This window comes from Saccostrea echinata, unplaced genomic scaffold (assembly GCF_033153115.1).
Source record: "Saccostrea echinata isolate AGI-Se365-2 ecotype Australia unplaced genomic scaffold, CSIRO_AGI_Sech_v1 ptg000001l, whole genome shotgun sequence".
Lineage (NCBI taxonomy): Eukaryota > Metazoa > Mollusca > Bivalvia > Ostreida > Ostreidae > Saccostrea > Saccostrea echinata.
In genome coordinates this window covers 10,920,809-10,948,529 of record NW_026889750.1, presented here as the reverse complement: position 1 = coordinate 10,948,529, position 27,721 = coordinate 10,920,809, and the positions used below count along the sequence as shown (strand labels likewise).

The 27,721-nt window shown below is 31.1% G+C and overlaps 2 protein-coding genes across 2 annotated transcripts in view; both read right to left on the bottom strand.

Annotated features, from left to right (window-relative positions):
* The window catches only part of LOC133185180 (zinc phosphodiesterase ELAC protein 1-like), a 295,055-nt gene that overhangs the window by 68,608 nt on the left and 198,726 nt on the right, over nt 1–27,721 (bottom strand). The window lies entirely within an intron of this gene.
* Nucleotides 1–27,721, bottom strand: part of LOC133185188 (sonic hedgehog protein-like) — a 71,638-nt gene that overhangs the window by 15,567 nt on the left and 28,350 nt on the right. The window contains exon 2 of the mRNA XM_061320281.1: nt 24,777–24,850. The gene's annotated coding sequence lies outside the window, so the exon portion shown is untranslated. The remainder of the gene's footprint in view (nt 1–24,776; nt 24,851–27,721) is intronic.

Here is a 27,721-nt window from a genome sequence, read left to right as displayed (position 1 = left end):
CTGGAACTGCGATAGCGAAGGAATTCTGGGATTCTTGCACACAAGATTTGCTTTTTGAATGTGCAGATTTCAGCTCGAATTTCCTCTGTTCTTACTTCTTTGTCTATTGAGCCCGCATGTAGAAAGTGAAACTCATGTCTCATTCAAGGAATTTATATTTTCTTTAATTCAAAATTATTGACAAATGGAAGCATACAAAATAAGGTTCCTGCTTAGATACTTTGTATTTTATGCTTCTTTTCGAAACTAAATACTGTTTCATTCCATAAATTAAAAAAAAAACATCTTTTAAAATTCCTCCGTCAGCCCTCGCCCCTGTTCCATCCTCAGTTTGCTCTGAACCGGAGGAGGGAACCTGAAGGCGGTCCACGAACCCTGCTTCATCCAATTTTCCACATCAAATGACCCCTACCTACATGCACGCGTCAGATTTGTATTAAAAGTTATCTTTCTCATTTAGAAGAACAAACAACTGTATGACTAACAATCATAAATCATGAACTTATAACCATATGCCTGAACGTTAACCTGACCAACTATGTTGTCTAAATCGGAGCAGACTCTAATTTCCTACGGAGACTAGTTAATTACTAATACATCACTCAACGTGATGTACTACAATGAGAAAGGAACAATAATTGGCAACGATCCTCAGTCTAATACGAATGTTAAATTCGATAACTTGGTTTAAAATTTCCAAATATTTGCCTTTACTGTTCATTTTAAGTTGAAATATTTCAAATTTGGTGTTACTGTTGAATAAAAATAATATGAATTACTTTATATATATATATATATATATATATATATATATATATATATATATATATATATATATATATATATATATATATATATATATATATATAATAACAGTTCTTACATTGGTTCTTCCTGAAAGTGTTACCGTTCACGGTAGCTCAGTCGGTAGAGCGCTCGCTCCGTGATCGGGAGGTCGTGAGTTCGAATCTCGGCAGTGACTGACCTAAGTCGATAAAAAATAGGAAGCAACTGTTCCTTCGCCATGCTCTCGGCAATTTGAAGTGAAAGTTGCGGGTCCTTCGGATGAGACCTTAAAAACCGAGGCCCCGTGTCACGGCAGGCGTTGGCACGGTAAAGATCCCTCACTGCTCAATGGCCCTAAGTGCTGAGTAAAGGTCAAAATTTGAAGCCCTTCACCGGTATATGGTGACATCTGTATATGAGTGAAAAATTCTCGAAAGCGACGTTAAACAACATACAATCAATCAATCCTAAAAGTGTTGGTATACAATATACTACTTTACGGTTCCCAAAATCTTTCAGAAATACGTTTCTGATCGTTCAAGACTTCCTAATTGAAATGAATAGATTTTAAGCAAAATAATCTGAAATAATATTATTGAATAATTATTTGATCTAAGTTTTTGTTTGATTAATTTATCAGCGGAAAACTAATCTGCATGTGTTCTGGTAAAAAAGTTTTGCTTTATACAACTTGCAATTTTGTTGTTTTACACGCATATTCCAGTACAACAGTTTAATCCACACTGTGCTAAAATTGTTTTCTTTCGCAGGATCAACCAAAAGGTCAATAAGGGAAAATGTCTCTTTTTTTTACACAACCAAAGATTTGGGCACGCTGCATTAAATTCACTGTGTTATTTTTTTCTTTCGATGTATGGGTACAGTAGTTCTATCTCTGGGCAATCAAAATACAACATCTAACGATTATTTCTAAGTCAAACGACAAAAGTTACAAACCTGAAAATTGCATTGGCCGGTGTGAGAAATTTCTGTTTTTTCCCCGAGATAACGACCAGGTACATACTTTTGAAAAGTGTGGGTTCAACAATTAAGACTATATATATATATATATATATATATATATATATATATATATATATATATATATATATATATTAGGAATGACTCTAATTCTTGGCCATATTATTCAAGTATAACCTGGTTTGGGTCAGTTTACGCTTTATAATCCGCGAAGCGAATTTGGCCAAGAATTAGAGTCATTCCTTATAATTTAATTTTAAAATCATTAAATAACTATGGGTGTAAAATTTCGTTGCTTTTTATAAGTTCAAATTTGCTGCTCAATAATACAACCGTAGTAACGGAAGTGATGGGAAGCGAGGGGAGGTAAAAACTGATACATAGGCCTAGCAGCCTTGTTGTTAGTTTTGTAAAACTGTTCTTAAATTATTTCATGCCTGAACTTCCTACAATGTAAACATTAAACGATTTTTTTTATACAACCGTCAGTACTGTCCATATCAAAGTTCTTTTTGTGGTTCATTATGTTAATTGTTCACATGTTGATTTGTTCAATTGTTAAACTCTTATTGTACTAACATACCCCATGTGGGGGCTTTAGTGAAAATAAAAGTTTCAAAAAAAAGTTTCTTGTTTACATGTGGTGAGATCGAATTATTGTTCGAAGTTAAAGGTACATTTGTTAAATCTGGATTTTTCCATGAATCCCGAGTACTGGAAATGAGAGGATTGTATGGATACAGATGATTCAGCTGGTTGTCAGGGGGAGGGTGTGTGTGTGTGTCCCCATACCAAACCAGGTTATACAGAAATAATTTGTGTTCCTTTTTGGATATTAACCAATCAGAGGCTAGAATACAAACAAAATTATATATATATATATATATATATATATATATATATATATATATATATATATATATATATATATATATATATATATATATATATATATATATATATGAAAACCTTTCCTTTCGTGGTACATTGTACCCCAGCCTTATTTATTTCATACTTTTATTTTGAAATAGTACTCGCGTATTCTCCGATGAAATTTTTTGGTTGTGGGCCGTAGGACTATGTCTTGTGCATATTCAAGTAAAAGCTCCATTTTGTCTGTATTTTAATATAATAATTAAAAAGTAATCAAATATGACTAATAAACATTTCCTGGAAATTTCAGTTTGATACGCGCATTATTCTTTTTTTCAATAAAAATGTGTTATCCACGATTTTACCTGACAACCCTCGTACATAGTAAACGTTGTCACAATGTTCATGAACAATTGTACATTGTAACTATACTTTTTACTTGTTGCCTCTATAGAGAGCAGTATGGGCCTTTGGGTTTGTTTTCCAATCTCTAAGGTAACACACAATAGATAGGCCAAAATTTTCCTCAAATTCAATTTTTTTGAAACTTTGAAATTTTGGTCTAGGATACGAAATCTCTCTTTGTATGTAATTTGGAAGAAATTCAACCGCACATATTTTGCCCAGATATTTTGAAATATGCCCAATCAGACCTCTGTATGAAGTTTATGAAATCAGACAAAGCGATTGTACTATTTTAAATTTGTGTGATGCTTTTTATAAATACAACCTTTCTGTTACTAAATTTCAGTAAATTATATTGATACCGGTATATTTAAGTAAAATGTGATGGAAAAAACAAGCACAGTCCAGGAATTGAAAATTCACAGGTAAGTATGCTACACTTTAAATTTTTTTAAGGGAAAATGCATAATTCAAATTTTGCAAAAAATCAACGGATTGATTGAAATGGAACCCAGGTTAAAATATGTCAAAATGAGGAACATTGAACCGACAGTTTCAGATATTTTGCCGATTTGAAAAAAAATATTCAAAGCAAAAAATTAAAAGAATCAGAAGATGACATCACAATATTTGACCTTTGTCCTCTTAATATGACCTTGACCTTTATAATGTATAAAGAATAATATGTCCAAATATCAGGTCTTTACTTAAAATGGATCAAAAGTTACTTTGCATTTAATAACAGACTGTCATATCGCATGTAGATGGCATAAACACATTCTAAAATGTAGGTTGTCGAATGACTAGTATATCAGGATTCTTTAATTTTTAATAAAATATGGCCAAAACATGTCACAGGTTATTAATTTCTTACAAAGATAATTGATTATTGACATTATGGTGATATTATTCTTTTTTTCTGGTGTACTTACAAAAAATTAGTTAAAAAAGATTTCATGGGTGTTTTTACTACCTTAATCTGAAAATCAGATAATTTAAAAACGACCAGCATAGCTTCTCTTTGTTTATTAATTAAATAAATTAGCATAAGTTTTCGCAGTTGCACATTTCTTTTTCTAAAACGCCAGAAAGAAAAAGCAAAAGGCTTGGATGAGTGTATTGCAGCTGTTAATTGGCCTTTGTTTGGAAAGCTTCTTTCCAAAGAGATATGCACCTTGTCAAGAAACCTGTATATCCCTGTCACAGACAGGTACAAAATCCCTAATTATCATCGGGTCATCGTTCCAGTAAGTCAGGATAGTGAAGGCAAATGCGCTCATGGAGGACAAAAGTGATACAAAACAATATCGTGGCCCGACTTGACCTGTCCTAAGTTGACAAATACTGACAGTCAACAAAGACCCTTATCCGGATTTAATGATAGATAATCGCCGCTTTAGAGACGCTAGAGTGTATCCGGTATCATCTTCAAGCTCACGTGACAACCATATTCATTTAACACTTCGTTCTAGACAAGCAGAATTCTACATACACGCAGCATGGAAATGAAGGTAAAATAAAATATTTGTTTCCCTTTAAGGATGGACATGAGTATGATGTCGACGCTATATTTCGCCGTTATCGAAGACTTATAAATTCCATATATATCGGATATTTGAATAAAGAACAATTGTATCATAGATCCCAACCCTTAACCATTGCGAGCTAAGAAAATGTCATGTAGGTTCAACTGCCATCTGCGTCGAATGGATCTACTCTGTTTGCAGAAACTTTAGACGTGAACCCTACAAGTCACCAATAAAAAATATCGCAACTTCGATGTACTCCTCCAAAGAAGAATTGGATACATTATATATATATATACGCAATAATTTAAATATATGATACTATACAACTTATGGTTATATTTGCAGTTTCTAAACAAAATAAATGTATGAATAGTGTCTGGAAACCTTTGCCTTCTCCTGTGTATACTTGGGTCAAGGTAGACTACTTCACAGTTTTGTCCTACTATACTTACCCCCCCCCCCCCCAAAAAAAAAAAAAAAAAACAAGGGAAAGCACATGTAAAGCTTCTTAAAATAAAGAAAAAAAACCAATCCTAAATCTGAATCAATTTGAATTAACACTAATCATTATGAGAGTGAATCCTTAAAGGATTCTGATTAATTTATTATAAAATCAGAATCAAGAAGGACCTATCTGTATTATGTTATGCTTGCTTTAAGTTACTTTTCAAGGTCAGGTTTTATTTTTCTTGTTACTTAAATTTTGCCATAAAAAGGGGCGTCTTAGCAGCACAGCTGTCGAATACAACATTTATCTAAGCAAAAGCATTTTTAATTAATTTAATTAAGTATCCGTTCTCTTATAAATTCGCACAACCGTAAAAATAAACATTCATGTAAAAAAATTCCACTCTTGGAGTGAAAATTACCGATCTGTGACGTATTGCGTTGGTGTTTTGTAAGGTTGCGTTGCTCGTCGGGAAGTCTGATTCTGTATATTTCCTAATGGCGAATTTAATAGCAGTCGGTGACAAGTCATCTCCGGTTTGTAACGGAGCAACATTTTTGGTCTCTTTGATAATAATTCATTTTCGGATGAAGGGTTTATGAATTGAGATGCGACTATTTCGCTCGAGGTGCAACAATCAACGAGATAATAAACAAATGACATTTCGGAATATCGTTTCAATTTAGAAAACATCTAATTATAACAACGGTAAGTTTTATGTCTGTGGCGATGGTTTTGATTCCAAGTTTACACACAGCACTGGTAACAACAAGATGCAGGAATATAATGACTTCTTATTATACTTATTAACAGAGGACCAAGTTCAAATTATAGAATGCAACCTCTCAAACAGTTGTTAACCTTGACTTCACGTCAATGGGTCAATAAATATCTCACCGGCAACCAAATTCAAAATATTTTACTACAACTGTCTAGTGAATGAGGGAAGATGTATTAGCTGCCAATTAATAGAAAGATATAGCAAAAAAGAAATGTTCAGAGACCCTTCATTAAGTATAAGTATAAATTCTAAATAAATATTTCAAAAAATAAATACAAAGCCTAATGCTTTTTCACATTTTTTTTTACTTTGTCAGAAATTATGAAAAATTACTTTTAAAAAGATATACACACTGTAATTTATGTCAGTTATTTTATTTTATTTATTTATTTAATATTTTATTTACCAAATAAAGTTATGAAAATTAATGCAGTAAATTACACAATTGAAATCTGGCGCATAATAAAGATATTAAATTATTTATTTTCTACCAGGAATGTAATGCCTCTCTTTGAATTAACGTATCACGTGACACGTTTATATTGGTAAACAAAAATGGCGTTGAGAAAACGAGGTAGGCTGTTTGGTATGCCATTGACTTTATCATGAATGACAAACGTATTACTCTTAATTATTATTATCTTCAAAAGCAACCAATATCAACCATCTCCTCCCTAATGACAGAAATTTAAACTTGTTTCATAATCGTATACAAAATGCAATATACTCTTCTCCTAGGATTTCCCGCTGACGTGTGTTGAGGTTGTTTACACACGTTCTTCATCAGGTAAATCTGAATTGCAGATATCGCTTGATTTCTTTGTCATTGCGATTTATTTAGTAAAATTTTGTGGAACATGTTATTCTTTGTTATATTTTTTAAATAACAAAACGTTTCTCAAATCATTGAATCATTTTTGTTTCCACCTAAAAAATCGGCTTTTGAATGCACAAATGTAGATTAACTTAAATATTGGTTCATCAGTTTATAGAATGTTAAACAGTTGAAGGGTATCTCTCTGCTTTTTTTGGGCAAAAATGTTTCTATATTGTCCTCCTGATATACTTAAAAATTATAAAAAAATAAAAAGATAGTCATATTGTATATTCTATTTGCTAGAATAAAGTATATCAGGAAGGATATGTTCTTTACTGAAATAATATGCGGGGATTTTCCTAAAATGCTTGAAAATACTATTAAATCTAATATTAAAAAGAGTGTGACCATCCTTCATTTCGATATATGACAAATGAAAACATGGTGAGAGCAAACTCTTAGTCTATCTTCCCCTAGCTCCATATAGCCTGATGTATTTGTATGTCTGCATATATAGCAGGATGCTATTGTTTCAGTCTCTCACCAGACAGTGTTATGCTTCGCTTACAATTGTAATCATGTAAAACAGTTAAGTGGTAAAGTAGGCGCTGATACGTTGTATATCATTTCCTCGATGGGGTGGCCAATGAAAGGGTTCCTGACATTTTAAAGGTAAGTATATAGGAAGCATCTTTTAAAATTTAAATTGCCGCCTAAAAACTTTGAAATAACATATTTTTATAGCCATATTGGTATGCAATAAAAAGATCAATTAATACTCGTTTAAACCATTTAGTGAGTCATTTAGATTCTCATGTGCACTTTCATTAATATACAAATGTATTGTGTTTTGATTTTATATACAATAAGAAGGCCACACAAATATAAACTACCACTGGGTCGTATTTTGACTGACATACTCATTATTTTATACCAATTGTTAGGCCTCTTTGTTTTATATTGAATTTGACAACGAAATATTCCAAAAATCTGATAGAGCTCAGGGCGGGCGTGACCGGGGAATGTTTACTCCTTTTGCACACCTGATCCCACTTCTGGGGGTCCGTGTTTTATGCCCTGTTCACAGAATTGTATTGATTGTTGATTTTTTGAGATCGATCACTGTTCGTTATCTTCGTTTTTTTTTTCATTTGCTTCCTTTTTTACCTTCTAGGAGTTCTATTTCACATGTTCATGTTTTCAGCGGTAAATAATGAAACAACTTTAAAATGTATTGTAAGAATTTTAAAAATCAGGAAGCATGTGAAAATAAATTACATATATCTTTTTCCCATTTATTTATTATTGCAAAACATTTATAAATCGCACCGGATTGCAAATACGAACAAGAAATTTAGAACCAAAATTGAATCCGGATATTCTTTGTTTTTATATGTTATACAATTTAATTAATATACATGTTGAATTATGATATGAATAAATTATGTGAGACATTGTATTTAGATATAGAGCACCCTGCGTGGTGCTGTAGGGGCTAATATTATATTTATAGAGGGAGGTTAGTCAGGGTCCCATCCCTGGTAGCTGCCCTATATATCATCCTTAATGTTAAAGGTCTGGGAAATAAATGCGAAAAACAATTTTATATATATATATATATATATATATATATATATATATATATATATATATATATATATATATATATATATATATATATATATATATATATATATATATATATATTGCTTTCCCAAATTACTACAGAACTGCTTTTAGCTACGTAAACAAAGCAAGGATCCTCCCATAGTACATATCCAAAGTTTGTTCCAATACACGAATTCTTATCAACTAACCCGTGCGGCCTGAGTGAAAAACATACGTATGAATTTTGTTAGAATGATATCAAGGAACCAAAATCTTTAATTATGTGATGACCTAACAGGTCATGTCAAAGTATGGCGAGGTTAGCTATCATTTGTTTTATCCTTTCAGTGAGCTGTTTGGGATTTTGGCTATTGCATACCTTAGAAGGTATGATAATCATTTTACAGTAAATGCCTGACTTAAGTTTACTTAACTCTAATGAGATATAATTCAAGCAATGAATAATAGCATATCCAAAAGAGTGAGCAGTTCTCAATAATAGTACATCAGATAGGTATAATTACTGCATATTGGCCTTTTTTGGGTCCTGGAATATCGATAAAGAATTGAATGTGTTTTGATTTGATTGAACTGAATATTTAGTCTAGTGTAGCAGTTTGTATGATATAGGACAACGATAAATTTCTCTGTTCAGCAACGTTTTTTAATCAATATGACCATACTCTTGATACTCAAAACAAGAGATCCATTTTTTAAATGAACTAATGTTTAAATTATTTTTTTATCTAACATTTCTTTCTTGCATGGAGGGGGTACTTACTGGTATCCTTTGCTGCCTAATTCAGTCAGATTTTCTAAATAAATTAAATTAAACATTCCACGATTGGTTTCCTATTAAATGAAACTCTATAGAAACAACTTTGCATTTATCAGTCTTTAAAGGTCAAACATGAATCCGTTACTATAAACTGTTAGGAAAAGATTTTGTAGACATATTTTTTAAAAATCCATAGAAAAGAATCCAAATATAAATGTTTAATGATTTATTTTAATTTACATTACATATATGCACATGCATCTCTATTATTTTTAAATATATAATTCGTTATTCCTTCTGTATGGATGCAATACCACTAATTGGAAAACCACAATTAGAGGACTATACCACTAATTGGAAAGGAAATATTTCATCAATTTCATCAAATTTTAGCTATCCGTTTATCCGAAATATTGCATGTTAATAAAATGCAGAGTTAAAAACGAAAATAATTTTATATATACGTACATCAATGAAATAAACAATGTACAGATTGACAATACAATGTTGTACGTATTTTCAATCATTTAAGTGAATAATTTAAAGATAGATATAAATATCGACAATAAAATGTTTTTCTTTGTTTATTCATACGAGGATAACTAGCTGCAATCATTGCTAAAATGCTAACGCGGGTTATGTATTTTTCTGCAATTTTCCAACCGTTCATCCCCGTATAAACAAATACAGAAAACGTGTCTTTGATTAAATAATGAGTCCTAAATGTTTTTGTAAAGTTGTACCGATATTTGCTGAAAAAATATATTATCCAAATGTATTACAAATTATGTATTTTTGCATATTTCAGCTTTAACACAACACTAAAAGAAACAAAAAGATCTCCAATTTGTAGACAACCTTCTGATATTGCGCCATATTTGATATAAAACGTGAATATAACGAATAGTGAACAATCTCATAAATACAGTAGACAAAACGAATCGTGAACAGGACAAAAACATATAACCCTGAAAACACCAGAGGTGGGATCAGGTGTCTAGCAGGAGTAAACATCCCCTGTTGACCGGTTATATCCACCGTGAGCCCTATGTATTGATCAGGTAGACGGAATACTCCGTAGTCAAATTTACTATAAAAACAATGAACAATAAATTGTATGAAACATGTCAGACAAAATATAACCCAGTGATAGGTTGTATTTACAAACAAGGTCATTATAACGACCATAGAATTTTGCGAAAAGTGACTTTAACAGGGTTGTTGAAATCCTTGTAATATCAACTTATTTGTCAGTAGTTTGCATCAGTTTTAAAATTAATCAATTTCAGAGCATGCTCTTGATAATGCTCTGAGTTGGGAGACATAAATACCTTATGCAGGTGACATGGAATATTAATACAATAGATAAGAGAAGTTGACGATGGAAAAGCTGAAGTCATCCCCTTTGTAATTCAGTTTAGTTATTAGTTAGCAATTGTCGTCTATAGTCAGTAAAACATAAAAATATGAAACAGATGTGGCCGACTCCGTGGTGTCTTTTATTTCGACTTCAGTGGGATATATCAAGTCGATATATGAATGAAAGTAACTATTGCTAATTGAGAAAACGTCGTCGATATATCTAAATGTTGAGTTGGAAGGTCACACTAGGGTTCTGTTCTCGTGCAGATTTTTTTTTTAAAATAAATTCTATTTCAAAGGAATATTAAAACAGGTCGGCTAATAAAGGAGCACAATTAGTGTCTATTGGAATTTCAACAGATTGTTGGAAGACCTGGTCTCCAATGAAAACATAGATTTTGTCAACGAGGAACTCCAGCATCTTTTTGTTATTCACTTCAGAGTACCTGTATGTAGAATCAGAATAATTTTTAACGAGGTAATTTTACAGATGACCAATTACAAGACATGATAATTTAAAAGTTCCATTTTTATACAGGAAGCAGTTCTCTATGATGTCAAAAGCCTGCTCTTTAATTTATCATGAGGAATGGTTGTATTTAAAGCGTAGAAAAACATATGTTTTGATGCTATTGATGTTTGAAAAGTTTTGAGATTTTAAATTTACCAATAGTTCTTTGGAGGTTTTTTTTTTAAAGAACTGCACACCCTTCCACATAAACATTCACATAGTCGTATTTGTAGCAACTGCATAATGTTAATATATTTATTTGTAAAATGATGGGAGAAAATATACATGGAATAAATAGCAATTAGGCTTTTTTCCCATATAGTTCATTACTCTCTCCACGGATGAAAATACATTAGTCGCCTATAGCTAATACTTAGACAAAATTAGATAATATACACTAAGTCACTTCACATTATCGCTATGTTATATCCATTCAACTGTTTAGGCATTGTCCGATTTGAAAAATATCGTAGACTTGACGGCATTTCTTAATTGAAACGCACGTAAACTAATGAGAAATTTGTATTTGTTTGTATGGAGTGTTTTACTGAGAGATATACTTGTTCACCCATACCTTTCTCTCCATTAAACAATTCATAGGCTGCAGGGCATTACAAACAAATGAAATCATTTTCGGAAAACAAAAACTTCAATAGTTCTTATCGTTTTATATGTCAAATCCAAACATTTCGTATAGTTCGCATTGTCGGACTCCTGCTAAGCGTTTGAATTAATTGAAATCTTAGTGATATGACCGTTTGTTGTAATAAAAAGGTTAATAAAATGATCGCCTTTTTTCTTTCGACAGTATCTCCCCACCTACGCTAACCAGAGGTCCATTAATTTCATCAGTATTAACCTATTTTCAGTCTACCTGTTTGCAAAATAACTAAGATATTTGCCAGTAAAAATCAGTGGCCAATTAAAGGAAGCCTTCCTCTACCCTTTTAAAAATTGATGTTTTTATTTTTTAACTTCGTTTTCCCGTGTCTATTATATAAATTGAAACCCCTGAATCTGTTACAAATTTGAACCCTTACATTAACATGTAAATAAGCATTACAGTCAGGACAAGATAGCGGCATCACATTGAGCAAATGGATCCCGTTTTAGTAATAATAAAAGGAGATGGTCCTTTCTTTTGACAAATGTAGTGGGATTTCCTTCATGATTTCATTTTGACAATTTTGTATCAAAGCAACGTATACTTCAATTTAAAAAAGTCGGAAATGTGAAAAAAAATCGATATACATAGAGTACATACTGTGAAATCACTAATTTTCGTGGGGGTTAAATTTTCGCTGATTTCGTGGGTTGAAGCTACCCAAGAATACATGTCCTCCACGAAATGAAATAAACAACTCAGCACTTCTTCAACTATGAAATCAAATCCCCACTAACAAATAGTTTTTCCTCAAACCTCAAAAATTTGATCCCACGAAAATATGTGATTTTACAGTTCAGAACACGCTTTCTTTGCCTTCCGGCAATATGTAGCTGAATTTGATGAGAGTACCACATCCAAATTCAAGTAAGTTGTACAAATCTTTATAGATTTTCTTTACAAGGTCAAAAGCAATATTTCTAAAGTGATTGATATACAAAAGGAGTGTTTTGTTTCAAAGACTAAAAATATTTTAACCTGCAAACACTTTTCAGCATTATATATATATATATATATATATATATATATATATATATATATATATATATATATATATATATATATATATAAAGAAACATAAAAGTATCAAGAAACTCTCAGAATACTCGAGTCACAAACTGACGGTATGAATAGAAAAAAAAATGTATCTTTGTTGGATAAATACAATTTTAGTCAATATATACCAACAAATACAATTTTAGTCAATATATGTCACCAATGCATTTCGCAGAAGTAAGATATAAAAAATACTGCAATAAATAAAAAGCAGTTACCAGAATAGCGCTAATAAAATGAAAATACTTAATATCTCATTGTCACAAAAAGTATACAGTGAATTACAAAATTCTATTGCTAAGAAACCCTATAAACTTTGACGCTTTCCTTGTGTAAATTATATAATGCTTTGTTTAAAATACATGTATATTAATTTGTTAGAAAATTTTGTATTTTTGACTTTTAAATTTTTACATTTAGAATTAAATATTCCAGTTTAGTCTGTAGTATTTCTACTTCCCATTCTCTTGTGACCCACTGTTCGTTATCTCCATATTTAATGTACAATATATCTGTCTACCTTTCATACAGCAGATAAATGGAATGCAAATCATTGAATCGAAATTATCAATAATGCCGTTAATTCAATCTATCATACCGATTTAAGAATGTTGTGAATATTTGCAAGGGCCAAATAATCATTTTTTCAAATAAGTTATTTTTTCCATCAAGAGTGACTTACGTTACAAATGACTCATTTTTCTATTGTATCCAGAGCCAAATTCCTTTGTTAGCGATTAATATTCAATAACATCTAATTCTTTCATTCAAATATTTTTTTCCATCAAGAGTTGACGTACAGACGTCGATAACTACCGATAATGCTGAGGATGTTTCTTTATGACCATTGGCATAACTGAATTGAATTTGGGCGACCAAATAAATTTTTAACCATTTCTTTACTATTTCCACTTATTAATGATGTCAGGATTGAACACTTTATTCACTCTTCATACTTTTTTACTCAGGCTAATGTACGTGTGACAAGACATAAACAATATCTGAATTATTTCCTGAGAAGCAATCATTTACCCATCTAGAAAAGAGTCAATTGTTATGTCTGGCCACCAGTAAGCACATATAAACATCATAGACAAGCTTCAAGTTCTGAGATCTTGTCGAGGATTACAAACAGCCATCGATACAACCGCTTTATCACCCATTAAACATATCAGCTCTGTCTTACACTGTATTAATAATAACTGCCATTATGGTTTTTTTTAATTATTAAAAAAAGATATTGTCGTTTGAGATTATGCAATAGTATGTTGTTTAAATGTTTCACATGCATGTATGGAACAATCCTTCTTTAATCAAATTGTTTGTTACTATGGAAATTAAGCCACGAGTACCATCGACACTTCCTCTGGTGAAGTTCACAATTCCACATAATGTAAAGGTCACTTTATTGGTCCTCCGGTAGGGACGATTTAGGCCACTTTTTGATGAAAATATTCACTTGCCTTATGTAGCAAAGGCGTAATAATGGTCTAACGAGACATATATTTTACGCTCCTGAGCATTTCGATTCCAAAGTGATATGATTAATATCTTTCAAAATGTGTGTTTAATATTTATCTTCATATTCAAAAAATATTGTATATATACCACCTTACATAATGTTACATAAAATCTTACTTTTTAAAAATAATTTTCTTGGGAACTTTTTTTTTTCTCGCGGAAGGATTTCAAACAAGAAGTGAATGCAAATTGTTTAACTTCATTTTGTAGTGGCCTTTAAACATCTTAAGTTAAGTAATCTGTTATTCACAGCTATTTTTCAGACATCAGATAAATATTAAAGACTTAAATTTAATTTATGGAATTTGAAAATAATCCATTCAATGTTTTATTAAATATAAAAGGCTTACAATTACAAAAACTCTTTAAAAATAAATTCAGTTTTTAATTTTTAATTTTAATTATTTAATCAAAGTAGACATTTAAAATATTCTTAAAGAAAAATTGACAATACTTCAAGGTGCGTACCCTATTAAGTCAATGCACGGTGAAGTAAAATTAAGACAATTAATATATAACATTTGCATCGTATCATCTTATTTCTAATGAGAAACCGCATTTCCTTTGTGATGTATTGTACTTTTGAAATCTTGCAAAATTAGAGAACTTGAGCCATCGGCATATATCAGTTCCATTTAAAGTACTTTTTCATGGCATCTCATCTCATCACCTTGGTGATGTAAACCATAGTATTCCAAACCCAAAGAGTACACGGAAACTCAAGAATGTTTTTATCGTAAATCAAATGGCGGAATAGGCATCGCCACAGCCCAGACCATTCTCTATTACATTACTAACGTATCTGAGCGTCATGGAACAATCACGATAGTATACACAACATGTACACTCCAAAAGTACAAACTAAAATCCCATCAACACCGGAGGACATTGATTTGCCAAATTTTTTTCGGGTTTGACCAAGAGTACCCCTCAAAAATAAGGTATATTTCTATAAACACAGCATATGTCATTAAGCTTCGTGACAGGGTTCTAATAGGTGTTGCACCAATACCTCCCCCTATTGGCGAAAGTGGACCGTCAACAAGCCTGATTTACGTGGGTAATATGGTACGCTTCCTGATACAAGAAAGCTTGTGTACAAAGTGGATTATAGAAAACTATCAGTTATTTTGATAGATTTCTTACAAGTAACGTAGAATATTGATCAAACAAAAATGCAATTAATCTTATAATTACCACTTTTTTAATAAAATAGAATGTTTGCCTTAAGGGATGATGCAGAACATAAAAGTATGAAAAGTTAGAAAAAATCGTGCGATAAGCTTGATATTTTTCGAAATAATCCCTGGTAGGAACTTATACTAATATGACTGCATTTTTTTTCCAAGCTAGTTCTTAATTATATAGGTTCACTCTTAAAAGATCTATCCGAAAGGTAAACTTACATGTATAGAGTTTCCCTTTGCATTTTTATTCTAATTAATCTGAAATATATCAAGTAAAAATGCAAACCAAAGTATTCATACTTACAAATACACTAGGGCCTATTGGCGAACTTTATGGCATTAAAACTAACAAAAAAATTTAATTTTAATCATTGTTGATGCTACAATATACGTAGTTTTACGTGAACGTAACTTTAGATTAATCAATTCCCCAACCATTCTTAAGACAAGTGATATATTTATTTAGAATAAGGAAAGTACAAACAATTGATAAAAATTCTAATTAACGTACAGTGGCATTACCTTTGAATTCTCAATGATGTGTTTCCATCCAAGCAAATAACACTGTTGTGCAATGTAAAAATACGAAAGATTATATTTGTATTTTTTTTGTTTAAAAAAATCATTTTCTAATGAAACAATACACAACATTAGTAGTAAAACTTCAAACAAAGGGGTCAATTTGAGTCATGAGAGCATGTTAAAGGTGGCGTTATGTCACATCATAAAAAGGAAAACCTTTGTCTAACAAACTGGGCAAGTCTGGATTAGAATGAATTTTGAAATAATACTGAAAGAGAATTGTTAAAGAAATATTTCATCACTTCATTGATAAGAACGGAAACGGTGGTATGAATTTGCAGATTGGGAAGAAATCCAAGACGTGTGGAGGTGTTAGTATAACAATGGCTAACTTGACAATTTTAAATAGGTCATAATAACTCATTGTAGTACTTCTGAATATTCCATGGTTTGTGTTTCCCTTTCGATAAATTTGATGGATTACAAGTCAATAGTTTTACCATCAACTGGTGTAGGGGAAGATAGATTTGCTTGAGTTATGAATGAAATTTTTCCTACTCATTCACAAATAGCAATTTTTTGAGGATGTTGAGAGAAAATTAGTAAAGCGAGTAAAACCTACGCGTCAATTACAACCACGAGGCTAACATGCTAACGGGAACCAGATAATGAATAGAATGTCAACGAACTGCTTGATGATTAGCGTGACTTTTATAGCATTCATCTGTACAACAAATAAACTAATTATGATAGGGAAAAAACAACAGAATAGAATACAAACAGATAAGTGGGCTGGACGGTCCACAGGGACATCATATTATCGAGTTAGGCGTATTACTCTAATGGAGTGGTATGTCTGGTGATTTTGCTCTTAGAATACCTTGTCTTAAATCTAATGATATCTTATAGCTGTACGAACATCCTTAGTTTTTGGCTTTGTTTGAATATGAAAAGGGAATACATTTAATACATGTATTGATTTCTTTCTGTTGATGATTTTGATATAAAGAATCATACAGAAATTGATCAATTTGTTTGAATGTTTCCGAATATACAATAATAATGAAATAACTGAGCACCTTACCGATATTAAAACTTCATCAACATTGACAGAAGGTGATAGAAATGGGTTACAATGTGTAGCATCCCTAAAGTAGTGTGCATACATGCATAGTGTATATTTACATAAACATATAAATTTACCATGACTTTTCATATTAAAGCAGAACTTTGGATATTTGACCATTAAACTGGTATAGTATGATTTATTACTGTATTTACACTGACTAAAACGAGTCTGGAGGATCAAATGCTATAGGTCGTATTTGTTGTCAAGCTTCCTCTAAATTTGACATCTTTCCATAGATCAGAATTTAATAACTTTCCATCTTCATCTTATTTCTTTGTAACACGTATATATAGGCAAATAAAAAGTTATGTAGGATTTCAAACCAAGTCCAGAACTAACTTAACATTCCTTTCTTAAATTTGATTTTTGGGACCCATATTCAAGACTCAAGAGGTTCCGTATGTTACACACTATAAGCTCAAGTTTAATGGACGGAAGTGACTTAGATGTTTATTATACTTGATATATTGTGCACACCATACCGACCTATATTCTCTGAAAGTTGTTGAGAATAACATTACCAGAGCGAGTGCAACAAGATAAGAAGAATCTGTGCAAGTAGGACATCATATGTAAGTATGTCATTACATCCGAAACTTATATATGTAACCTAATCATATTCTAGTAAATAACTACAGAGCGGGATTTATGAATACATTTTTTAATAAGAACAAAGACTTCCTCATAATATAAATCAATGTATACATTCATAATGGTATTTCATAGGCGACTCAATATTTGTCACTTCATTCAGAATTTCTTATCAGATCAACTTTTTTTTTAACAAAATGAAAATCATTTCTTATCAGATGAAGTGTTTTTCATCTCGATTTAATATAAATCTGATAAAAATTCAAAAGAATTTAAAAAAAAAACTATAAATAAATTCTATTCAAATTTTTTTTCTTGGGGGTTTCATTTGAGTACAAGTTTGAATCACGGGATGTTGAAAACTGATACTGTTAACTTATAGTTTAATACTGTGATTCATCCAACGTGTTGTTGGAAATCGTCTTAACATCACTCTGTGAATGGAGATATTATCGAAGTCAGAGACATATCAACTCTGAAGGCTACCATGGCCCAGGCGGGACACACGGGACCTTACAGTTTTGATTATCTTTCGAGATACAGTTCATCAGTGCTCTAAGTTGACAGGGCCAATTGTTCACTTATTTAATATCTGTACACAATACATGCATGGAGCATAAATCATCAGAAATCGAAAGATTACCCTGTTGACTATCACCTTCAGGTCTATGTCTATTTTGGAACAAATATCAAAACAGACCTAAAGCCTGTCAGATATAAAATGTTTACCAGACAACAGTTCGTTTTATCTATGAACAGGAAATGGCCAACGTTACAATGACAACAGCTTATTCTCGAACAACCTTCATTAGAACATTTGTGTAATGAAATCAAAAGTGCCAACTTACAAGGGGGAAAAAAATAGCATACTTCAACAATAAATTTAAAAAAAAAATCTACATTACAATAAAGACATTTATAACTTAAATTTCCTTAAAATTTTATCTTCAAGAATCATTGAAATAAAGTGTCGTATTTTAAAAATATTTCAGTTGTTTGAAACACCTCAATACTCTGTACGATTGAATTAATGCACTTAAATTTACATTATTTAATTTAGATATTTGCTACATTTGGTTTGTTATTTACCGCATAACAAAATTTCTTTTCTCTGTATTCATTAAAAATAAAAAGTGTTGATGAGAGTTATTTCCCTTACAACTACTTTCCTGCACAGGAGAATGTGCATCGTTCCAAAATTTTATATATGGGACGATGTGATCAATTCAGTGAGAAAGACACAAACTTCTACAATAAGGTATTTAATTTTTAAGTAGAGGGTAATTATTCTTCATCAAATTAGAAAAGGTATATCATTTAATCGATGGAAAATCAAACTTATCTTTCAAGGTATCTAAACTAGTGATATAATCGCATCATTTTTTGCGCCTATTCAATAATATAAACAGAAGTAGAATGAATGCGAACAACTATATTGAAAGCTTACATTATTCTGAGAGTTACGCGATCTTGCTACGATAAGTTTCTTACACGAGTAAACCTAAACAATTGCCATCTGTGAATGCTGAAGCGCTTATTATGTATCCCTGGTTTATTCCAGCGATTCTCTAAAATTCAGGTAATGCTAGCTGGCCTGCGTGCCCCACCCGGTGGCTTATGTAGGATGGGAACATACCGATAAAATTGATTCGTGATTTTCTGATCACCATGATAACCATTTTAACAGATTTAAAGATAATCCGTTGAGAAATCAGTATTTAGTCGGATCAATACCATCTTTGTCATTTTGTTTAAAACATAAACATGGGCAATGACTAATTAAAAGCCTGATGACTGGGTCATTTTATAGCACCGAGCTGGAAAAAATAATAGGCAATTACGAAACCGACAAACAAAAAGTGAAACAAAAGTGGAATGAAAGTTAAACAAGATTTATGACTTGTAGTCCTCGTGTGAAAACATTTATTCCCTCTATATCCCCTTAAATCCTGGTTTGTCAATATCATAAAATTTTTGACAAATGTTTGGACATGGAATTATGCAACATTAACATGAAAGAGGGGAGTGTTTAATGTATTCTTAAGCATTTTCTGTTATTAAGTCAACATCACAGGTAAAATGAAGAGGAGCAATAAATTTTCTAAATCCACTAATTTTTTTTTTTGGAGAAGGCTTCTACGACAGGGAGAAAAATAAAGTTTTATCACGGACCTGATTTAACTTTTATTAATTTCCTTGTATTCATATTTGAAGACAATAACAATGTTGTTGTTTTTTTTTAAACATTTTGTGTGTGTGTGTGTGTATATATATATATATATATATATATATATATATATATATATATATATATATATATATATATATATATATATATATATATATATATAACATCCAGTCAGCCTAATCCTGTAAAATAAAACTGCGCTTATGATTAGCAATCCTTATTATAATGTAACTGAAGATCATAGTTTGCACGTGTCTTCACCATAATAAATCCGATAAGATTTTCACCAAAAATTACATCCATTGTCTGTGGTTACAGACAGTTGGTAATTATGTAGCAGGACTCATCCAGTCGCTACACAGTAAAACAGACTTTGATCACATATCGTTTAGGAGGTTGGAGACATTTCACACTCAATTAAGCACAAAACTTGTATCCTTTTGCACGCACGAGGATCTTCTACTTGTGATAGTTTTCACAGCTAAGATTTTAGTAGTTTATAATTTTGGTATTCACGGTAATTATAGAAACATGATTGATGCCAATTTTGGAGAAAAGATAAAATAAGGTTACAATTATTTTCTTTGAAAAGCAACAAGGAAGACATGCAATTACAAAACAGTGTCTTCAGCAGACAGTAGGAACAACCTAATCAGAGATATGGTTAAACATCATTAAAATACCCAAAATAACGTATCTTCCACTCTGCAAAAAACCTCTAGATATTGAATAATGATTATTATTAAAAAACAAGCAAACAAACAAACATCTTTTTTACTCCAAAAGGAGGGTGTTCATGACCGAACACGTATCCGAAAGGACAACATTTGCCAACATTAATGCTTAGACGATGTGATCATTTAGTAATTAAGTAATTTAGTTTTAAGTACACCCGGTCAAGCTGCACATCTAAATTACAGGCAATAATGAAGAATTACACTATATCAAGGCATATTATATTCTTTAAAATAAAAAAACTATTTTAATGCTGTAAATTTGTTTTGCAAATCGCGGAGAAAGCTTTTGATAAGAATTCTTACTTCAATTCAACCGATTTTCAATTAATCATTTCACATTACATGTTATCAATAAAAATAGTTGTGATGAATTAAGTTATTAGGAAGCCTTGCACAGGGTGGTAGTACTTGCAGTACTGTAACATCTAATGACCTGTTATTAATGTATCTCAAATCAGACATCTGCAGTTCTGTCACCATATTTACGATATTAAAATGTCATGAGATTAAAATTGCAAAATCATATATCATTTATATTGTATAGATATCTAAAAAGTATAGATCTTTGGTAATTTTCTCCGTTCCGATAATAAATAATTAGTGAGTACAATGCAACCTTTTTTACAATAAACATATCACGTTCTTGGTTTTTCAAAACGCTGATATGTCCAAGATTAATGAACAACTCATCAAATGTGTGAATTTCTTCTATTTATTGCATTGTGTCAAAATCACATGAGATTAGAATTTCAAATTTACATAATTATTTTACAATAATGATTTAAATGCTCTATTTAAATATCTATCAACTCATTTACCACGTCAAACCGCGAGTTTCATTTTTAAAGCATATAACATAAGACAAGGAAAAATCACATGTATGTTATAAATATATATGTAATACTGATAAAAGTGAATTGTGGCTCCGATCGGCCGGTGTTGTATATATGTTTATCATACCTGCACTTTGTAAAGAAAGTTTGGGTATGTAGTTGTTATCCTGGGACGTCCGTCCGTCCGTCACACTATCTTCTTCCTCAAACTACTCTTGCACTTTAAGCAGTAGCCAACTGATCTTTCGGAATATGATTGGTGGCGCCTTGAACATGTGCAAATAGATTTTGAAATTTTTATTTTCACCCTGGGGGCAAAATGGTGGCCAAAAACAGATTTTTCTACAAAAAAAACTTGGTTCCCTGAACTCCTCTCACATTTTTCGCAGAAGCCCATTAATTGTTTTGAATATGATTGGGAGTTTCCTGTAGATGTGCAAAAAGGCTTCGAAATATCTATTTTCACCCTGGTGACCAAATGGGGGTCAGAAAGTGGGTTTTTCTACAAAAGCCTGGTTCCCTGAACTCCTCTTACATTTTACGCAGTTGCCCTGTCAAATTTTGGAATATGAATGGGAGTGTCCTCTAGATGTGCAGTAAGGTTTAGGAATTTTCAATTTCACCCTTGGGCCAAATTGGGGGTAAAAAGTGTTGTTTTTCTATAAAAGCCTGGTTCCTTGAACTCCTCTTAATTTTTTAACAGTAGCACAATCGTATTTTGGAATCCCATTGGGAGTGTCCTTTAAATGTGCAATAAGGTTTCAGAATTTTTATTTTCACCCTGGGGCCAAATAGGGGAGGGGGTCAAAAATGTGTTTTTTATATTCAAAAACCTGGTTCCCTGAGCTTTCCTTTTACAATTTTCGCAGTAGCCCATTAATATTTTTGGATATGATTGAGAGTGTCAAGTAGATGTGCAATAAGATTTCAGAATTTTGATTTTCAATGTGGGGGCCAAATAGGGGTTTAAAAAGATGGGGTTTTTTAAACCAAAAACCTGGTTCCCTGAACACCTCTTACATTTTTCACAATAGCCCAATCATATTTTAGAATATGTCTGTGAGTTTCCTGTAGATGTGCATATACTAGTAAGTTTCGGAATTTCGATTTTTACCCTGGGTAAAAATGGGGGTCAAAACCGACTTTTTTGTAAATTAAAGAAATATTGTTGCTTCTTCTCTTGTTAACCGAATATTGTCAATTTAGAGGCAAACACCTACTTGTGGGTATTACTGTCTTATGACAGCATCTGGTTTATATAATGAATGTGAAATTTATATATATACATATATCACTTAATAAAATTTTCACTTACTTACTTACTCATACGAAAAGTTGTATACCGCCTTTTAAGATTCACAACAACGTAAATCAATAAAAAAGAAATCATTAAATTCTTATTTATTGATATTATTTCATTACTTTGATAGAAAGGTATTTTAATCCATTCCCTCAACAATTTCGCAGCAACATCACGTTTGTGTTGCATTAAAACAGCAACGCAAATAGTTTGGATGCATGTGTATAAGAATGTACAGATGTAATTATCTTGTTCAGAGCATAGTTGTAAAATTGAGAGAAACAACAACTCCAGTTTTTGGAGTTTTGATAAACTCCAGAAGTTTATCAAAGCAATATTCTTGAATAGAGAAGGATACGTAGAATAATTCTGAGATTCTTGTAGTCATCAATACTCTCAGAGGATAAACAGCAACTTACTCCATTAGATATGGTAAAAATTAACTAATTATGAATAAAACTTATCGTGAGAAATAGATTTTACAGAAATAAATTGTATATGTATAATATGTACAAGTCACAAGTTTGAGTTCTTGCAAACCGTGGAAAGGACGAATCCATGAGGAAAGAACAAAAATCGTATCTAATGTGTTCTCAAAAGTACACCATCTTTAGTTAACAAACATTCACTCAAATATTTTCTTATTTTCTTTTTTCCACCGATTACATGTTAATTATTTTTTATTTATATGTCGTCGTTTGAAGAGCATGACTTTGATATAACACAAGGGTATTTTTCAAGCTATTCCCTCAAATAGCTAGTTTATCGCAACAACATCACGTTTGTGTTGCATTGTAACAACCAATGCAAATTGTTATGCTGATGCATTTAAGACTGTAATTACAAACATCACTTTTTTTTGTTAAATTCAGCTAACTATTTATGAATTTATAGCTTGTCACGAGAAACAGATTTTACAGAAACCATTTTATACGTACCATACGTTTTAACTTTGAATGAAGAAATAAAATTCATAAGCTGTTACAGAGTATGGAAAGAACGAATGCTTGAAGAACAACAAAAACTATGATAAATTAAATAGTAATATTTTGTTAAACGTACTTCCTTTCTACACAAACCTAAGATAACGAATATCTAAGGGTTTGACAATCTTAACATTGATGACATCAGTTTTTATAATTACGATGTCGTAGTTTGAAAGCATATTAAAGAGGTTCGTTCCTGAGTTTTTGAGCAAATTTTTTTCTTGACCTCTATTTAAAAAAAAATCTGCATAATGTTTTAGTTTTTACAATAAATTTAGATTCTCAATGCTAATTAAACTATATTCAATAAAATCCCATGATTACATTCCATACCGAAAACATTAAGTGAGGAACTATATTTTGTGGCGGAAGGTTTTTTTAAAGAAGAAAATGATAAATTTTTCACTCTCAAAGTATTTACAGTATTGTTAAGTTTGGATTCTTATTTTTATATGCAGCCTGCACACAGAGTTATTTTGTGCAGTGGAATGTTTTTTGCTGGTCCTAAATTATATATTAACTGCCAAGAATTATATCATCATATTTGACACATTTAGCAAATATATTGTGAAAGTCCTGGAAAAAATAACCCAAATTTAAGCTTAAAATTAACATTATTTTAGTAATATCTAAAATTTAACATCACAGACCTCACTTTTAATTTTCTTTTCTAATATAAAAGATAATTTTAACCAATCATCTTAAATTCAGAAAAACGTCATAACTTTCCCATGATTTTATTGCTTGTTAAATTTTTAGTGCCAGAAAAATGACATTTTTTGAGTGCAGAAAGGTCATATAATTGACTATGCGAAGTATTTTGAAACTTTTTTGTTGTCACAAATTTTAATGTGACTATTCGAGATTAAAAAAGACTGTGTTTGTTCCAATAACTTATTTTGATAAAAAATATTAGAGGAAAAACTTTGAAAAATTGATTTACGAGTTAGACACATGTTCCTTTAGTTACATGTAATTACAGCGCAAAAAGGTCATATTAAATGCTGTGTAGCGCCAAAAGAAGCGCATTGACCCCCATTTTTTGTTTTGATTTTTAATTAAGCTATGTGTTCAGATTCTAAAAATATACATGACAAAAAATTCTCAATACTTTTGATAACAGGATCGAACCTCCTTAAGCATTCATGTCATTTCAAAATCAGTTTCTTACAAAATCCCTTACCTGCCGCTGTTTCCAAAATATTCCTTTTCGATGATCATGTTGTATTCTTTGAGAAACTAATCGTCCCCATGGCTCTGAAAAGCATGTAAAATTTTATAAAATTACAATTTAAAGTACAGGACTCATTTTGGAAGAACACTCATGGTACAGACTATTTCATTCAGGAAAGCCACAAAATTCTTTTGGCCATTGCCTGTTTTAAATTGATTAATTATCAATGTTCGTCGTAAATAAAAAAATGATACTGCACTTTGTAGCTCGATTCTGTCTTATTCGTTCTATGTAAAAATCATGTTCTTTATTGTAATTAATTTTACATGGCTGTTAATAATATCAAAGTAAACTATTTTATTTGCTACACGCCCCGCTAAAAGTTCACTGATAAAGGTAAGAAATCGTGGATTTTATTCTATTCTACAGAAATGGAATCAAAATAAGCGATTTTTATTAGTTAACTCCTCCTTTTTTGAAAACTACATCATAGTCTCTTTATTCATAATATGCTGCAATAAGTGAGTGAAAGAAGCTTGTCAGTTGTCTCTGTGGGTACATGTAGCCGAATTGACTACCATTAAAAAAAACTCCTCGAGGAAGAGAAAAAGTTTATAACGTAGAAAATGCTATACAACTCTTACTTATTATTCGATTTATTTTGTGAAAAATATACTGTTTAAAATAAATTTTTTCATGTAAAATCCTCTTTAAAATATTTCATTTCTAGTGCTTTATAAAAAGCTTTTATAAATATGTGATATTTACAAACAACAACAACAACAACAACAACAAACAACAAAAAACAAAAACAAAACATCGCATACTTTGGAAGTCTGGATGTGAGTTGATTTGTATGAATTGCATTTAAAACAACAAGAAATCAGTAAAATGCTGACTGGCGTTTTTCATACTGATTGTTAGGTTATTATTTACACACTGAATGTCGACGGATTTTTCCGTTATTTCCCGATCATGACAAGGATCACACGGCGGATATGACTGCTCGAAATGGGATGCTTACTCCTCCATGGCGCCTAATCCCACCTCTGATGTTTTGGAGGTCCGAGTTTGCTCTGGTCCTGATTTGTATTGTTTGAATGGACTTCTGGGCTTGAGTACTGTTCGTTATCTCCATATATATATTTCATCAACTTATTTAATTTTGGCGATGATAAACATAAAATTAATTTATATTGAGATTTAAGGAATATCATATATAAATAACATTATATAAAGAATACACAAGTATTGTAGTTCCCGTTCTGATGTCTATGACATAGAATACTTGTGCTTTTCAGAGCCCTGGAGATTTAACTAATTTATTTTAAAATTTTTATTATCATTGCTTTTTAATAAAATGATTGAGTCTATAATATTGACTGAAATACATTTTTACAATGACTGAATTTTTCAAATCAACAACAACATTGTCATGTATATATTTACACTGAATTTAATCTATATATAAACTTGTGAAGATTATAGGAATATGTTTCTTCATGACTCATCCTACTGTATAAAGATTTTCATTATTTCTTATGATGATAATAATAATAATCAGATACGATATTTTCATGAGCTTTGGGTATCTGGCTTTTCCATTTCTTCGCATCAGACAGTGCATTAAAAGTGGAACCGCAAAAACTCATTAAAACCAATTCTCACTTAGTAATCAGCGTTATGCAAGAACGATGAAAGTCTAACTGACCAAAATAGTACGGTTATAACCAAACTATGTAGATATTACTCACTTGACGAACAATAAAATCGTATTAAATGTTGTAACTTTTCAATAAGTTTACAATGCGGACATCTGCCGTCTTTCACAAGTATTACAGCAATTTGGAGGAGGTTCGCTTTATGAGGATAATTTGCGACAAGAACTGCTAATTGGCTTTTATGTTTAGTTTATTACGAGGTAGATGTATGAATAAGAAGAGAGTATGAGATATTATTGATTTTATTAGTCATAGCTTGTATGAACAGATTAGTAAGAAACGATTATCTCAGTATGCTAAAAAACATCTATATAAAAAATATAGGTAAAGTACGATATACAATCACAAATTCATATATTCTTTATTTTTGTTACGTCTCCTAATAAAATCGTTCTCTTCCTAACACAGAAGTAATTCTTATTAAATTTTACAAAAAAAAATCTTTAAAAATGAAGCTTTATATGTTTTCCAGTGTTTAGATTCCTGAACAAAAATTCTTTCGACTTCATATATTTTAAATTTATATAAACAGTTGTATGGCAATGCAATCGAAAGTAACTAATTAGTGGATTTAAACAACTTTATCCAATGTCTATTTCTGGGCTCTTTCCATCTCATAGAAAAATAAAGTTTTCAATACATACATGTATTAACCGCTGAAAGTTTTATTACAATTAGATAACATTCTACAGCCTTTTTCCAAAGAAATTCAATTAAGATGACAATTAAAGGGTAGGCGTTGAAGTTGCTCCTAAATTTAGTGAATCATATTAAGGTAATAAAATATTAATAAAATAGACTTTCCTAAGTTGTGGGTTACTAGGTACAACCAGTGGCCTCATGTGGAGTCTATATACCCTGAAGACAGGAATCAATCAGTTCTGATAGATCTATTAAAATAAAATTTTATAACATTTTGCGATAATTTTTATCGTAAGTCCCGAAGCAAAATTTCTTTTTAAACGAAACAAAAATTACAATTACCCTCATTATATTTTTGTTTAAAAAAGTAAATAGAAAAGTCTTTAATAAAGCAAAGAAATAATTCTGCTTTCTAATTTTTTTTTAGACGTTGGCTATATATGTTACATGTATGTCCTTCTTAGGTGAGGAAATAGGCAGACTAGTGTCTTAAGTCCCTGGAGTCAACCACTCTCAAAAAATACATCGTGTTTGTACAGAAAACAAATGAATGAAAATAATAATTTTTTGTCGATTGTTTTGGGGTGAAAT